Raw genomic sequence first — 16463 nt, 5'->3', positions numbered from 1 at the left:
TGGTATATTGTTCTCCTTGAGTTTGCCATGCGAGGTAGGCATCAGAATTCATTGTCCATTGGATTTCTTTTCGTAGTTCTGCTTGTGTTAAGGCTGTCTTTATACCCAAGAGTTTGTCAGGAGTTGTATATACTATTTCATCTATGCCCATGCGAGATAAGGCATCCGCCTTTCCATTTCTGACTCCTGGTTGAAATGTGATTACATAATCATATTCAGTGAAGAAAAGGGCCCACCGTAATTGGCGCGAGGACTGGGCCTTGGCTGTTTTGAGATTTGCAGGTTTCGGTGATGACTGTAATGGTGTGTCTGACCCCCAGAAGGTAGTGCCTCCAGGCTTTAAAGGTGGATTTAATAGCCAGGAGTTCCTTGTCCGTGATGGCATAATTAATCTCTAGAGGTGAGAACTTTTTCGACCAGAAGGCCACAGGATGTAGCTGGCCGGTTTCCGGGTCTCTCTGTGAAAGGACAGCTCCCATTGCGAGACTGGACGCATCAGTTTCAATGACATAAGGAGGTCTGGACGAGGATGTTGCAGGATTGGAACGGAGGCAAACCTTTGTTTAACTTCCTGAAAGGCTTCTTCTGCTTTTTCGGTCCAAGCAAACATTTTATTGTTTTTTCGTAATAGTACTATGATTGGGTGCACAACCTGAGAGAAGTCTGGGATGAACCGGCGGTAGAAGTTCGCAAAGCCCAGCATGCTTTGTACCCCTTTCAGAGACATCCGTGAAGGCCTTTTCAGAATGGCATCTACCTTGTGCACGTCCATTCTGATGCCTCCTGGAGTAAGGATAAAACCAAGAAATTCTACTTCGGTGACGTGAAAAAAGCATTTTTCAAGCTTTGCAAACAAGCAATGTTGATAGAGCTTGGGGAGGACTGAACGAACGTGCCTGACATGATCTTGTTCCGAGGCTGAGTATACTAAGATGTCGTCTATGTACACTAAGGGGCACACATCAATTAACTCCCTTAAGACGTCATTCATGAAATATTGGAATGCCGCAGGAGCGTTGCAAAACCCGAAGGGCATGACTTGATATTCAAACAAGCTGTACTTAGTACGGAAGGCGGTTTTCCATTCATCTCCTTTTCTGACTCGGACCAGGTGGTACGCTCCTCGAAGGTCCAATTTGGTATAAATCTGGGCATCTTTAACTTCGTCTAGCATCTCAGGGATAAGTGGCAAGGGGTAGCGGTTCTTCACAGTGATCTGGTTCAATGCGCGATAGTCAATACAGGTTCTCAAGTCTCCTTCCTTTTTCGGTACGAAGAACAAAGGACTGGCTGCGGGGGACTTCGAAGGACGGATAAATCCATTTGCAAGGTACTGGTCTAAGTAGGATTTCAAATAAAGGTTTTCTGGTTCTGTGAGAGCCTAGATCCTGCCGCAAGGGATTTGTGCACCAGGAACAAGGTCGATCTGACAGTCATAGGGCCTGTGCGGCGGCAATGTATTGGCTTGGTCCTTTCAGAAAACATCCTGGAAATCATGGTATTCACTTGGCAAGGTATTAGTTTCTCCCAGGGTTGATACTGTTGCTCCGGGAGTCATGGGGATACAGACGTCGGGTTTCTCTTCTTGGTAATAGCAGGCAGGGGGGCAGTCACCGGGGAAGGTTAATTTTTGTGCCCGCCAGTCTATCAAAGGGTTGTGAGCAACCAACCATGGCATCCCTAGTATTAGCCTGAACTGAGGTGCCTTGATGAGATCGAATGAAATAGACTCCTGATATCCGTCCTGGCACAGCAAGGTTACCCTGGCTGTGCACTGGGTTACTGGTCCGGAAGCGATTTCTGTCCCATCCACGGTGGTTACCTTGTCCATAGTTGGCTTAGAACACAAAGGAAGCCCCATCTCTGCTGCCAGTTCTTGATCAATATAATTTCCAACTGCTCCGCTATCGATGTATGCTTCAACGTCATGCATTCTTGATGACTGTTGGTGGTTAATTAAGATCACTGGTATTGCAAAGTACGAGGTCAGCAACTCTTTCTTCTCACTCGACAAACTGTCCTCTACGTTTGTCGAGCTTGGTAGTTTTCCGATTCCTTAGCTTCATTCTTCTCTGTGGCCCCGACTGTTCTTCTTGGGGGTTTTACTGGAAAGTCCTTCAGGAAATGTCCTTGTTTCCCACAATACAAACAAAGCTGTTGTTGTCTTCTTTTGTCCTGCTCTTGTTTTGTTAATGGAGGCCGTATCCCTCCAATCTGCATGGGTTCTACAGCATTTTCAGGTACACGGGGTGTGTTTTCCCTTGGTCGAACATACACAGTCCGAGGGTCCGTCTCAGACCGGTCTGCCTTTCGGTCCTGCAACCGGTGGTCTAGCTGCACAACCAGATTTATGAATCCTGCACAGTCTCTGGGTGGATCAACCACCTGGGCTAAGACGTCCTTTAATTCGCCTCGTAAACCTCGATGGAATAACATGGTTCTTTTGTTTTCCGGCAACCTAGCTTCGGCAACCAGTCTGTTGAAGGTAGCAATGTACGTTAACAAGTCCTGATTCCCCTGTCGGAGGGACAAGAGTTCATTGTCTACTGCTTGTTCCTGGGTATGGCGGGGTTTTGCATCGTTGGATTGCTTCCAGGTAGAGGCGTCTGTCCTGCCTGTGATTGCAAGTATTGCCTGCTAATCTCTTCAGTGCGTTCTTTGGTCACTATTAGGTCTCTCCTGAGGGCATTAGTCTCTTGTTGGGCAGAATGAACCTCAGCACGAAGCTATCCTAGTAATTGGGCCAATTGGTCCATTTCTGATGTCTCCATGGCACCCAGGTGGATTTGTTATGGTAGGCTTTGCGTTCTGTTACACTCTCCTGGTATCCACAGGGATGCAACCCAGCCGGGTTACTCGCTGGTATGCTTCTAAGCTTTGCCCTGATGTGGTCTGTGGGGAAGGTTCTGCCTGAAAATACAGAAGGACTGTGTTCAAGACTGACCGACTGGTGTAAGTATCCTCCCTCCACCCCTGTATGATTTCAGTCCTTCTGGCGCCCTCTCCTCACCTTGTGGTAGAATTAGGCGTGCTCTCCGTTTTGCCTTCTTTGCAGGGGCACGTTATCTTTCATGGGCGAGTGCAGTCCAGTTACTTCACTGACGGCCCGACATAAGTTTGATATTGTTCAAGTAGGTCTTATTGCTGTTCTTTAGTTTTGTTGCTATCCTGCATGCCTTTCTTTGTTTAAAATGTCTCTTTTTCTCCCTTGGGTATGCAGAGCTTCAGCGCGGTGAACTGGCTTGGTTGAGCCCCGCTGGTAAATGATGGCGCATTAAGAGCAGGGCTTTAAGTGGGCCGGGGCCTGCCGGGGCTGGGCCCCGGCAGGCTCCGAAATTTCGTTTTGAGGCGGGGCCCTGCCGGGGCCCACTAATCTCCCCGGGCAGCCCCGGCCACTACACGAAAAGGCATTTTTTTCTACAGCCTGAAGCTCTCGCTCGTGTGCGAGAGCTTCAGGCTTCAGAAAAAAATGCCTTTCAGCCATAATGGTGGCGCCGCACCTGCGAGGCATCCCTTTAATCAAGGGATGCACGTGGGCCGGCGCCACCATTATGGAGAAACGTGAGGCCGCTGGAAGCAGAGGCCTTGCTTTCTAAATACTGAAGCTCCCGGGGATTCGCGGGAGTTTCAGTCTTTAGGAAAAAGGCCTCTGCTTCCAGTGGCCTCACCCTGTCAGCCTTAATGGTGACGCTGCCCCTCCCCAGCTGGCGAGGGGCAGCAACACCATTAAGGCTGAATAGGCGAGGCGCTGTCCCCTGCCAGGCAAGCCTATACAAAATAAATGCCGAGATCAGCACCCTCTCCCCCATAGGGGAGAGGGTGCTAATCTCTACAAAAGGCTGCCTGGCAGGGGTGCCAGTAGCCCATTGAGCCGGGACTCGTCAAGGGGGCGTGGCCTAACGGCCCATCAAGACCCCGATGTTAGGCCACGCCCCCTCGATGGGCCCCGGCTCGATTTGTAGTGCCACTTAAGGCACTGATTAAGAGCGCTCTGATGCGGTAAGTAAGCGCTATGCGCAGCACTGCAAAGTCTTTGCTAACCTGTGTTTTCCTTCCTTGCAGGTCGTGGTGTTCTTCAGCATGAGTGGACTGTCTGGAGAGTTGCCAGCCGAGAGGCGACCAGCCAGGTAAGCCTTTTGAGCAGTTCGTAATTTGTAAATGTCTCTACTGCTTTCTTTAATGTTGCCTCTTTCTTCCTCTTTCAGGTCGTTCTGTCCGGGAGACGTGCAGATTCGAGGAAGCTATTCTCAGTAGCTGCGAGTGTTTAAAGATGAAGACTGCAGGTAAGATGCTGCTGCTAATGATGTTCCTTTTGTCTCCTTGCAGGTTCTGCTTCTCCGAGGTTCAAGGGAATAGCTGGACACGGTGAGCGTCACGTTGCAAGCTGCAAAGTAGCGCGAAGCGTGTTGTCTTGCTCGGGTATGCTTTAAATAGCCCCAACAAAATAGTCCCAGCAAAATAGTCCAAGTAAAGTAGTCCCTAGGCTACCACACCAAAAACACTAGACCGCATAGCTTGGTTCTTGAGAACCAAGCTATGTGGATGCCTCCATGTTGGCTGACAATACAATAAAGTAGTTCCCAAGCACATTATTTTTCATGGTGTATAGCGCCAGGAATGGCCCCATGAGGGCTTTTGAAGAGGATGCCAGGCTCTAGAGGCCCGAGCCCTGACTCCACGTGGCCAATGGGTTTGCCAGAGGGGGTTTTGGGCGAGGGTCGTGACACCCCCCTCTTGAAAATTGCCCATTCTGTATATACCCTTGGTTTCCACACATGCGTGCGATGTGGCCTGTCATGCCACACGCCCAACATACAGGAGGCGCTTTTCTGATTTGCCCTCCTTGCATATTCTGTTTGTCATTCTGCATACACGATCTGAGTACATGAGACCGGTGTAGTGCATGGTACTGATGGAGAGCAAGGAACGGATCGAGTGCGCGGATGAAGCGCGTAGAGCAGATATGTTCGTTGAGCGGATGAGTGCGTTGAGCGAATGAGTGCATAAAGCGGTAGAGTGCGTAAAGCGGGTGAGTGCGTAGAGCGGATGGGTCCTCAAAGAAGATGAGTGCATAGAACAGATGATTGCATAGAGCGGATGCGTGCGTAGAACGGATGCGTGCGTAGAGTGGATGAGTGCGTAGAGCGGATAAGCGCATAATAGCGGATGAGTGTGTAATAGCAGATGAGTGCACAATAGCGGATGAGTGCGGAAGAGTGGATGAATTTGATGAATGCGCAGAGAGGATGAGTGCGCAGAGCGGATGAGTGCGCAGAGCGGATGAGTGCGTAGAGCGATGTGTGCGTAGAGCGGATGAGTGCATAGAGCGGATGAGTGCATAGAGCGGGCGCGTGCATAGAGCGGGTGAGTGCGTAGAGCGGGCAAGTGCGTAGAGTGGATGAATGAGTGGAGCAGATGAATGCGTGGAGTGATGAATGCGTGTAGCGGATGAGTGTGTAGAGCGCATGAGTGCGCAGAGCAGATGAGTGCGTAGAGCAGATGAGTGCATAGAGCAGATGAGAGCGCAAAATGAATGAGGACTTCGAGCGGATGAGAGCATGGAACAGATAAGACAGTGGTGCGGATGTAGGTTGTGGTGCAGATGTAGGTTGTGTTAGTGGATAATAGAGTGGAGTGGCTGTAGGGTGCATGGAATGGATTGGTTTGCATGGAACGGATTGGACTGCATGGAACGGACTTGAGTGCATAGAAATGCGCGACTTACATGGAACGGTCCAGAGTGCATGGTACGTTTGAAAGAGCATGGAAAGGAACGGTTCTGAGTGCTTGAAATGGTCGCAATGCATGGAAAGGTCGGAGTATATGGAATGGATGAGTACATGGAACTATTGGAGTGGGCCCAATCTCAAACACCTAAGGTAAACCACCATATGACATCTCCACGCTTACTCTCTTCTTACACCACCACTCAACTAGAACACAGCAATACTATGACACCATTCGGTATAGCTGTTCTCATACCATCATCTGCCTCATACTACCCATCACTCTAACTAAACACTGCTGGTTACGCACCCTCCAGCCTAGGCGTTCTCCTCAGGCCAAACGCAGTAAGAATCGGTCTGGAAAAAACCTGCCAGAACTAACATATACTCTTGATCTCTCAACCACCACACCTACCGTTAAGAAGCAGCTATCACACGAATGCCACACCAGCTGCACACATATCCGGTGCCCACATGCACCTTTGACTCTCTCTATTCTCTCTACTGACTTGAACTTCGGTTCCCAAGGGCGTTCAACCTACCAGCGCCTTGAGACCATACCAATGGTACATAAGGCGCTATATAAATCCAAATTAACATAACATAATATAACATATTCTGAAAACTGTTTAGATTATTTTGAAAAACACCCCTTCCTCTAAAACCCATTCCTCTGCCTCTCTGCACAAACCCATTTTCTCGTTGATCTATCCGACGTTGATTATTCACCTTTGATGCACCCATAGGTTGCTGCATTCCCAGCTTGTCAAAACCGCCCCTTCTAGAGACAATTTTTTTCTGAACTAATTTAGCTTCCTCAAGCTTCCTAGCTTCTTCCTTCTTTTTATTCTTCTCTTACAGCAGTCGACAGTGGTGCACGATTGTCAACTGTATTTCTGCCCAAGGCCTGGCACTTGAGTTCCCACTAATTTCTTTAGCTGCCTCTGCACTTCCTCTGGCAGTCCTTGACACAAAATGTGGTAAAATACTGCCACTGATTTCCCCCAAGGCTCGCGCATTTCCAAAGACTATTGCTCCTGAATAGTTTGAATGTAAGCAAGCGAATCTTCGCCTGGTTGCATTTTACGTGCCATAATTGCACCCATTTCTGAGATATCAGGAAACTGTACTCTCAGGGAACTCCAAACATCTGCTCTACAATTATTAAATGGTGCTCCATCATGAGCTGTATTCTGCGCCGTGACACTTGAATATGCTGCTTGTGTCCAAATGTCATCAGCCCTTTCCCCAAGAATAGCTGCTAGTAGACCATTAATGTCACCTATTGCTAGAGTATTCCCTCCTGTCATTTTCTCTAGTTCACAAATCTATTTTCTTGTGCCGCCGTTAAACTAGGGAGTTTACACCTTAAATTATCCTTATCCATCTGTGGCCATGGGATATACGGTGGCCTGGTGTCACACTCGCCTGCATCTCTGTGGGAGCGATGAAGTCTTGCAGACCTTTTCCCCGGAGAAGTGGAGTGGTACTACTGGTATCTGTTGAGAGAGAAGTGAACTGCTTAGTTTGCCTGGATATGGCCCATATCCCCCTTTCCTGTGTGTGTACTGTGATAGAAGTGTAGGGGTATGGCTCACCTTTAGGATAGATTGGGTGAGCACTCCATCCTGAACTAGGCAGGGGCGCTGTATCTCTGAGACACTTGATACTTCGTTAGGTTCGGGGTGCTTGCTGGTGATTTCTAGTTACAAATTGCAGGTAAGTTCTAGTTCCAGTTGCTTCACTGGTTCGGGTTATATTTGCAGGTGGTTTAGTTCCAGATTGCAGTTAAGTTCTAGTTCCAGTTGCTTCACTGGTTCGGGTTATATTTGCAGGTAAGTTCTAGTTCCAGATTGCAGTTAAGTTCTAGTTCCAGTTGCTTCACTGGTTCGGTTATATTTGCAGGTAAATTCTATTTCCAGTTGCTTCACTGGTTCGAGTTACTTGCTGGTGAGTTCTAGTTCCGTTTGCAGCGTGGTTCTGGTTATTCAGCGCGTCACTGAGAGACCTTGCTATGCAGCGAGTTTTGCGTGTGGTAGACAAGATGATTACTACTTCTAATCCTGTTCTTTCTTTCTTCACAGGTGATTCTTGGTGATTCTCGGAGGGATCTGATGAAGGAGGCGCGTGCAAGAACTGAATGCTACCTTAAGGTTTTCCAAGATTCAGGTAACTGATGCTGCTGACTGCGCGCACGCTCGCTGAAGAAGGTGGATTGCAGTGAAGGCGCTTACAGGTACTGCTTTTCTTATTCTGTCTTTCTCTTCCAGATTCTGAGATCCAGGATGTGCGCCCGGACGAAGCCGAGGTTTGGTGGGATTGTCCCTGTGGAATTTGCTGAGTAAACGAGGGGCGTGAATGTTCTCCCTGGGTTCTCATGACCTATCCTGGGGTCTGTACCCTTTCCAATCTATCAAATAGTATAGGGTCTTCTTGACAATCTTAGAGTCCAGGATACGTTTTACCTCGTATTCGGGTTCTTCTCGTTCAACCACCATTGGGGTCTGGGGAACTTGCATCTGAGTGCCAGGATGTACAGGTTTTAATAGTGAGACGTGAAATACTGGGTGTATTCGCATATTAGATCGTAGGGTTAGTTTCATGGCTCCGGGATTGGTTACTTTTGCAATGGTAAATGGGCTGATGTGTTTTGGCTGAAATTTCCTGTGCCCTTTCAAGGCCATATATTTAGTTGCCACCCGCACAGAATCCCCTGCTTGGTAATCTGGAGCTTTCCTCCGATGTTGGTCTGCATATCTCTTCTGTGTAGCCTTGGCTGCCAGTAAATGTCTGGTTGCTTCTTGTCCTGCTTGTGTTATTCGCTCATGTAGCTTTTTTACCGCGGGCATTTCAATCTTTTCCGGTGGGTTGTACAATGAGGTTCGTGGATTTCGGCCATACAAAGTACAAAAGGGAGTCTGCTGTTTTGAAGCATGGATTGAGTTGTTATAGGCGTATACCGCCATCCATAGGAGTTCAGTCCAAGCTTGATCGGTCTGATGTAAGAGGCAGCAAAGGTACTGTTCGAGGGTCTGGTTAGTGCGTTCAGTCTGGCCCTCGGTTTCGGATGGTGACTGGTTGACAATCGGATTTCGGTCCCTGCCGGAGCGCAGCATTTTTTCCAGAAGGAAGAAGACACAAATTGACTTCCCCTGTCCGAAATAATCACAGAGGAGAATCCATGTGCTCAAGGAAAACCTGTGCTAAGGTTTATGCTGAAGGGATTCCTTTTAACGCTAGGAAATGGGCCATCTTGAAGACAAGATCGACGACTACTAGTATGGTGTTATATCCAGAGCTCGAAGGTAGATCCGTAATGAAGTCCATTGAGATGCTATGCCAAGGTGCCGGTGGTATTGCCATGGGTTGTAATAGACCAGCTGGTTTCTGTCTTGAGGTTTTGTATTGTGTGCAGACCGCACAAGAATTTACAAACGTAGTCACGCCTTCCCACCATATCGGCCACCAGTAATGTTTCCTGACTTTCTCAAGGGTCTTGGTAATCCCTGGATGGGCTTCTGGAGGTGAGTTATGGTAGTTGGTTATAATTTCCTCTTGAAGAGTACAAGTGGGGAGGAAAAGACGACCTTGGTAGTAAGGTAGACCATTGCAAACAGTGAACTGTTCTCCTCTTTTGTCCCAGGTCTTCTTTTCGTTTTCTGGGAAGGTATCTCTAACGGTTTGTTGCAGGAGTTCTAGCGACATGGAGGATCCCCCACAAAGCCCAGAATTTTATGACCGGGAATGATATCCACCGGATTGGGGGTGATGTAGGTGTCTTCACCCTTGCCTATGCGAGAGAAGGCATCAGCCTTGCTGTTCTTAACTCCGGGTCGATATGTAATCACAAATTCATACTCTGACAGGAATAGGGCCCATCGGAGCTGCCGGGCTGACTGTGCTTTTGCAGAGCGTAAATACTGTAGGTTTCGGTGATCCGTTATGATGGTGATGGTGTACTTCGCCCCAAGTAAGTAGTGTCTCCATTCTGACAGGGCGTCTTTAATGGCCAGTAGTTCTTTGTTGGTAACTGCGTAATTGAGTTCTGCTGGAGTAAACTTTCTGGACCAGAAAGCTACGGGATGTAAGCACCCCGTTTTCGGATTTTGTTGGGATAGGACAGCCCCCATAGCAGTACTGGAGGCATCTGTTTCCATGATGAATGGGAGGTCTGGTTGTGGGTGTTGAAGCAGCGGTGCCGAGATGAACTTGTCCTTCAAGGCTCGGAAGGCTTCTTCTGCTTCTTGTGTCCATTTCAGTTTTTGCGCAGCAGGGAGGTGATGTCATGATCACTGCTTCCAAGGGGCTAGAACCAGCCCAACGTCCTTGGAAGCAGGCCTCTAACCTTCATCCTAGGCACCAGCCGGTCCCCATTGGGACCTTTTGGACCTTGTCCTGGCGCCGGTGGCACCAGGCTCATCAAAATCACTGGTCCCGGCACTGGAAGCGCCGGGCTCATAACATATATAAAGATGCTTGGGTGGACTTACCTGCAGCAGACCATGCTGCTTACTTACCAGCCATATGGGAATCCTCTACGAGCCGGGACTAGTTTCTTACCTGGGTGGGGCAGGCTCCACTCCCTGGATACAACACTGGAACTCTTCTAGAACAGGAACTCTTTTCTTTCCTGGGCGAGGCAGTGGAGGAAGACGCCTCATCACTCCAAGGCTATTTAAACCACACCCGATTGATGCAACGTGCTTCGCGTTATTCTGCATCTGCAGCAGAACGCTCACCGTGTCGGTTCCAGTCTTCATTCCTCCGATCCTGAACCTGTGAGAACAAAAGCTTACCTTTCTTGTATCCAGCCTTCAGAAGCACCTGCAAAGACAAAGAAACAACAGGTTAGCACAGCAACCTTCACTCGCAGCGCTTTCCTCACCTGATCCATCGGCAGTTACCAACTCTTCGCGCTGCTCCTCTGCCATTATAAGCCTGTGAAGACAAAAGCATAATTATTCCTGTGGGGAATTTACTTACCGGCACCCCTCGAATTCCGGTTTTCATCAACGCTGCATTCCTGCACCTGAAAGAGAAAAGGAGAGACATTAGGCAGGCTATTTACTCACGGGCCATCGCGCCCCCTCCACAATTAGGCGCCTGCAAATACCCCGGCGTTTTCCAGAGTCTCTTCAGCATCCGAACTCATACCTGCAAAAGAAAAGAGACAGTTGGAGTGCATTTCGAAAGCAGGCAACAGGCACTTACTTACGCACTCCCAAGCGCTTCATTCCTATGCGCTGGCTCGAACTCCGGCTCTCTTCAAACCACCATCTTCCGCCTCTAGAGCCCTGCAAGACAAAAGGCACCATTTGAAAGAACATTATACAGAGCCCTATTCCATACTAACGTGCCCACGCACCTAAAGACTGTAAGGACATTAAAGGTGCCCGGAAACTCACCGTTTGTGCAGTTAACTACGGTTAGCAATCCTCTGAAGTCAAGAGGCCTACGTTTCAACCCAGTGAAGGAACTGGTAACGGCACCCTGCACCAGACGCAGATGGAGAGTCCAGCATTCACCTATCTAAGGTGAGCACGTTGACCTTGGGGCTCCACGGAAAAGTGAGAGGGGGAGAGAGAGAGACACCCGACAATCCCAGGCCATTAACCCCATATTCTTTCACCTGCAGACATCTTACTCTTCGAGTTAGACACACAGTGCGAAGAGGCCCAGCCCCGGAAGCCAATCGAGTCCTGCACTTCACTTTTCAAGATACAGTTACCACCCTGCCAAGACCAGCGCCTCCGTGGGAATCAGGTTAGCGTTACAGGTGATTGGATGAACCAGATGCGAAAATTCAGGTATGAATCGTCGGTAAAAATGTACAAAACCGAGGAAGCTTTGCACTCCCTTTAATGATGTCGGTGACGGCCACGTGACGATTGCCTCCACTTTGCGGTTGTCCATTTTAATTCTATCTGGTGATAATACAAAACCTAGGAACTCAAGGTTTTCCCTTAAGTTTTGAAGCACAGCTCTTATACTGTGTCACGTGTTCTTGCACATCGGTCGAATATATAAGGATGTCGTTGATATATACAACTGTGCAAACGTCCAGCAGTTCTCTGAGAACATTGTTCATGAAGTGTTGGAACGCTGCTGGAGCGTTGCAAAGCCCAAAGGGCATCACTTGGTATTCGAATAGACCATATCTGGTCGGGAAGTCGGTCTTCCATTCATCGCCCTCTTTGACACGTATTAAATGGTAGGCACCGCGAAGATCTAATTTCGTGAAAATCTTGGCTCGTCGCACTTGGTCGAGTAGTACTGGGATCAATGGTAATGGGTACCTGTTCTTTATCGTTACCTGGTTCAAGGCCCCATAGTCGATGCACGTGCGTAGGTCGCCCTCTTTCTTGGGAATGAAGAAAAGTGGTGAGGTTGATGGGGGACTTAGAGGATCTGATGAAACTGTTTGCCAGATATTGGTCCAAACAGATCTTTAGGTGAGCGTTTCCCTTTTCAGTCAAGGCGTAAATCCAGCTACAGGGTATCTGTGCCCCAGGTATCAGATCAATTTGGCAATCATAAACCCTGTGAGGAGGTAGGGTGTTGGCTTGCTTCTTGGCAAAAACATCCTGGAATTCTTGATACTCCGTAGGTAAGGTTCCTATTAAACCTAAGCCTGATATTTCATTAACGGATGCTGGTAGTGGGCATCTCCCTTCCTGATCCTGGTGATAACAATGGTTACATTCCCTGGAGAAGGTTAAAGTTCTGGTGCGCCAATCTATAAGTGGATTGTGCAGTTCCAACCAGGGTATGCCGAGTATCAACTAGAACTGGGGGGCCGCAATAAGATCAAATGAGATGCTTTCCCTATGGCCGTCTTGGCAAATTAACGTGATATCGGCGGTGCATTGAGTTACTGGACCAGAAAGCAATTGAGTTCTGTCCACTGCTGTCACATTCTCAGCATTCCTCTTCGTGCAAATGGGCAACCCTATCCTGCCTGCAGTCTCTAGGTCCATGTAATTCCCGATAGCGCCACTGTCAATAAACGCTTCAAGCGCGTGCATCTTGTTTGGTTGTTGCTGGGATGCCAGGACCACTGGAATTGCAAAATGAGAGGTCAGATGAATCTTTCTTGTGCTCGACAAACCGACCTCTAAGTCTGCCGGGTATCAGCATTTCCTGCCTCATCATCTTTCTCTTTGTCTCTGTCCATAGCTCCTACTGTCTTTCGTGGAGGCTTTGCGGGACAGTTTCGAAGAAAGTGACCTGATTGGTAACAATACAAACATAGTTGTTCCTGCCGTCTTCGTTCTCGTTCAGCCTTAGTAAGAAGTCTGCGAAGAACCCCCAGTTTCATGGGTTCGGAATGTGATTCCGTGTGTTGCCGGGTCGAGTTTTCCTTAGGCCGTACGTAAATTGTCCGACATCCCGTATGGGCCCGTTCTGCCTTACGGTTCTGTAGGTGGTGATCTAGTTGCATAGCCAAATCTATATACTCAGCACAATTATCTGGAGGATTCACTACTTGGGCTAGGACGTCTTTGATCTCTCCTCGTAAACCCTGGTAAAACAACATGATATGCTTTTCATCAGGCCAGTTCAATTCAGCAATCAGGCGATTGAAAGTGGCAACATAAGCGATAAATTCCTGGCTACCCTGCCGGAGAGACAATAATTCCTCATCAAATGCTTGACCCTGTGTGCGGCGGGCAAAGAGTTTCTCCAACTCTCGTTGGAAACCAGCGTAGTTCTGTAGTAGAGGGTCATCTCTACTGACCAACGGAACCGACCAATCTGCTGCATGACCCCCTAAATATGAGAGCACAAAGGCTATCTTTGACTGATCCGTAGGGAAAAGTCCGGGCTTGCACAAAAAGTGCAGACGACACTGATTCATAAAAGCTCCAAACTGTCTGAGATCCCCTGTGAACCTCTCTGGGTGGGCCAAGGGTACATTCCCTGGGATGGCTTCTTGTACAGGTGTTACTGATGATGGTGTTGGAATCGGCCCTTGAGGAACCCCACCCGGAAGAGGGGACAACCCTGCCTGAGTCTGCAATATCTGCCTAGCCAAATCCTCAGTCTTATCTCTGTTTACCACCAACTCTCGTCGCAATGAGTTGGTCTCCGAACGAGCCGTATGCACTTTTGCCCGCAATTCCCCTAAGAATTGCACCAACTGGTCAACCTCGGAAGTCCCCATCGCTCAGGCAGATTGTTTCAAAATGGCTTTGTGTTCTGTCACTCTCACCTGGGTCTCTGCGGGAGCGATGAGGTCTTCCGGACCTTTTCCCCGGAGTAGTGGAGTGGTACTACTGGTATCTGTTGAGAGAGAAGTGAGCTGCTTAGTTTGCCTGGATATGGCCCAAATCCCCCTTTCCCTCCTCCCGTGTAGGTACTGTGTTAGAAGTGTACGGGTATGGCTCACCTTTAGGATAGATTGGGCGAGCTCTCCATCCTGAACTAGGCAGGGGCGCTGTATCTCTGAGACCCTTGGAACTTTGTTAGATTCGGGGTACTTGCTGGTGAGTTCTGGTTCCAAATTGCAGGTAAGTTCTAGTTCCAGTTGCTTCACTGGTTCAGGTTATATTGGCAGGTAAGTTCTAGTTCCAGATTGCAGGTAAGTTCTAGTTCCAGTTGCTTCGCTGGTTCGGGTTATATTTGTAGGTAAGTTCTATTTCCAGTTGCTTCACTGGTTCGGGTTACTTGCTGGTGAGTTCTAGATCCGTTTGCCGGTGGTTCTGGTTATTCAGCACATCACTGAGAGACCTTGCTATGCAGCGAGTTCTGTGCGTGGTAGACAAGATGATTACTAGTTCTAATCCTTTTCTTTTTTTCTTCACAGGTGATTTGCAGTGATTCTCAGAGGGATCTGACGAAGGAGGCGCGCGCAAGAACTCTGAACGCTACCTTAAGGTTTTTCAAGATTCGGGTAAGTGATGCTGCTGACTGCACGCACGCTCGTTGAAGGAGGTGGATTGCAGCGAAGGTGCTTCCATGTACTACTTTTCTTATGCTGTCTTTCTCTTCCAGATGCTGAGATCCAGGACATGCGCACGCATGAAGCCGAGGAAGGAACAAGTCGAGGATCGCGGTAAGCATGTTGCTCGAAGCCACAGTTGCAACACGAAGCACAGGTCTGCCTTTGGGCGTGGCTTATATAGCCAACCATGCCTAGAGGCAAGAACGTGCCCTGGTATTCACAGGATTCACAGGAAGTCTCCCTGGGGCCATCTCAAGTGTACAGGAAGTGTGCCTGAGCCAATAAGAGTCCCTAAAGGGGGCTGGGGCTAACTGTGAAATGCACCTGAGTGCAAGAGCGTGGCAAATGGATGTTGGATGCCTGCAAGGCGTGTTTAGTCTGCCAGGCTCTAACCCATCTTGCTCCTGCCTGTTCCCCAGCATATTTGACACCTGGCCCCTCATTTCTCTAACACGGGGGGAACAGCGTATACCCTGCTCCGCCATCGGCTCCCGTCTGCCCTGCATAGTAGGGACAATGGTTCTGCATCGCCTTCTTCCTGGCAATGACCTGAACCTGCCACATATGGTGGTGATTCTCCTCTTTCACTATGTGCTCGTCCTTTAGGGTGCTCGGGACATACCATACGTTCTAGTGTTTTATCTCTAAATTTTTCTTGATCTGACCATCTTACTTACTTATCTTACAGCATGCATCCTTCCGGACCACATTTGCTTTTTCCCTCTTCTCCCTCTCTTTGTCTGACATAACGAGTCCCCAACTAGTATGACTTTCGTCCATGTCATTCTTACCCAAAGTTAACCTGTCCAAAGACAAGGCTCCGTGCTTGAAACTGAACGGGCTTCCTTCCTTGCCTCATCATTGAATTGAATTGATTGTCTATTTATATAGCGCCTATACACAATGTGTTTCAAAGCGCTTAATTATAGATCGATCTTCTTTTCCCTGCTTCCCAATTTGCCCTTTGTCCTCATGTATTGATAAACCTTATTGATCCTATCTCTGATACTTCTCAAATTTCTCCTCTATGTCTATTCTAGATGACCCAGGCATTGCTTCAGTTAATGGAAGAAACTCTTCTAGGTTTATTCTAAGTGGCTCTGTCGTTGCTCCTTGTGACGGGAGGAACTTCTCTATATGGCTACATGATATTACTGGACTCGGTTCCATCAGCTCTTTCTGGATGCGATCAATGTCGCGTGCTCCTTGTGTCCTTTTTCACTCCATTTCTTCATCTAGTTCTCTTCCTTTCTTTGCTTCCCATTTACTCTTTCCTCCTCTTTTCTTTTCTCTTCCCTCCTCTCATTTGCTGTATGCACTTCCTCATCTCTTCGTCTTTGCATTCTTTTATCTCACAATTTCTGTTCTTCTTCCTCTTCTCTCTTCTTTTCCAACCTGTCTTGTTCAAGTGCTCTCTGCCTGTTGTCGTGTTTCCTTTCTGCCTCTGCCCTCTCTTCCTTTCTTTGCTGTTCCTCCTGATACATCTGTTCTCACCGTTGTCTAATCTTTCTCTTGTTCTCATCTTGCCTCAACTTTCTTTGTCATTGCCTGTCTTTTTTTTATCTTGTTCAGCTTGATTTTCTCCTTGCCTTACTTCCTTGATGCTTTTCCCATCAAGTTTAATCAATATCTGTCCACCCATCCGTTTGTTCTGTACGAGCATTATCTCCTCAGCTTTATCCCTTTCCCCTTTCCATCTCTTGATCTCTCGTTCTATACCTGTGACCATGTTCGATCGTTTACCTTTTTCCTCTTTGTTCTGCAAGGCCTTAAATATTTCTTCCTTTCTCTTA

The sequence above is a fragment of the Ambystoma mexicanum genome, chromosome 1q (assembly GCF_040938575.1).
Source record: "Ambystoma mexicanum isolate Mex_15411 chromosome 1q, UKY_AmexF1_1, whole genome shotgun sequence".
Classification (NCBI taxonomy): Eukaryota; Metazoa; Chordata; class Amphibia; order Caudata; family Ambystomatidae; genus Ambystoma; species Ambystoma mexicanum.
The sequence above is the reverse complement of the archived record's forward strand: the minus strand, read 5'-3'. Positions refer to the sequence as shown.